The sequence below is a fragment of the Penaeus monodon genome, chromosome 33 (assembly GCF_015228065.2).
Source record: "Penaeus monodon isolate SGIC_2016 chromosome 33, NSTDA_Pmon_1, whole genome shotgun sequence".
NCBI classification, from domain to species: Eukaryota; Metazoa; Arthropoda; class Malacostraca; order Decapoda; family Penaeidae; genus Penaeus; species Penaeus monodon.
The window spans coordinates 10857149-10857480 of NC_051418.1; positions in this window are offsets into that span (position 1 = coordinate 10857149).

Genomic DNA, 332 nt, shown 5'->3' on the forward strand with positions numbered 1-332 from the left:
GGGGACTTTCTTTACCCACAGTGGTTGGGAGGCGAGGGCGGGGGGGGGGGAGTTTTGGGGGGGCCCTGGGTGAAATGGAGACTCCTTCCTCCCAAATCATAGTGTTATATTTACTGAACAAAAAAGTCTTATGAGGAACGAATGACGGTCATTGGCGGGGGTTAATTAATTTTCCCCGGGCTTCGGGGGTCCGCGAGCCCCCGCCGTGGAGTCGAGTTTTTTTGGAGAAAACCCTCGGGGGAAGGGCCGGGAAAAGACGAGGAGGCAGGGCCGTAAAGGGAGGAAGCTGTAAACAGGACAGCAGGATCGAGGGGATTGTTACACTCGACTCA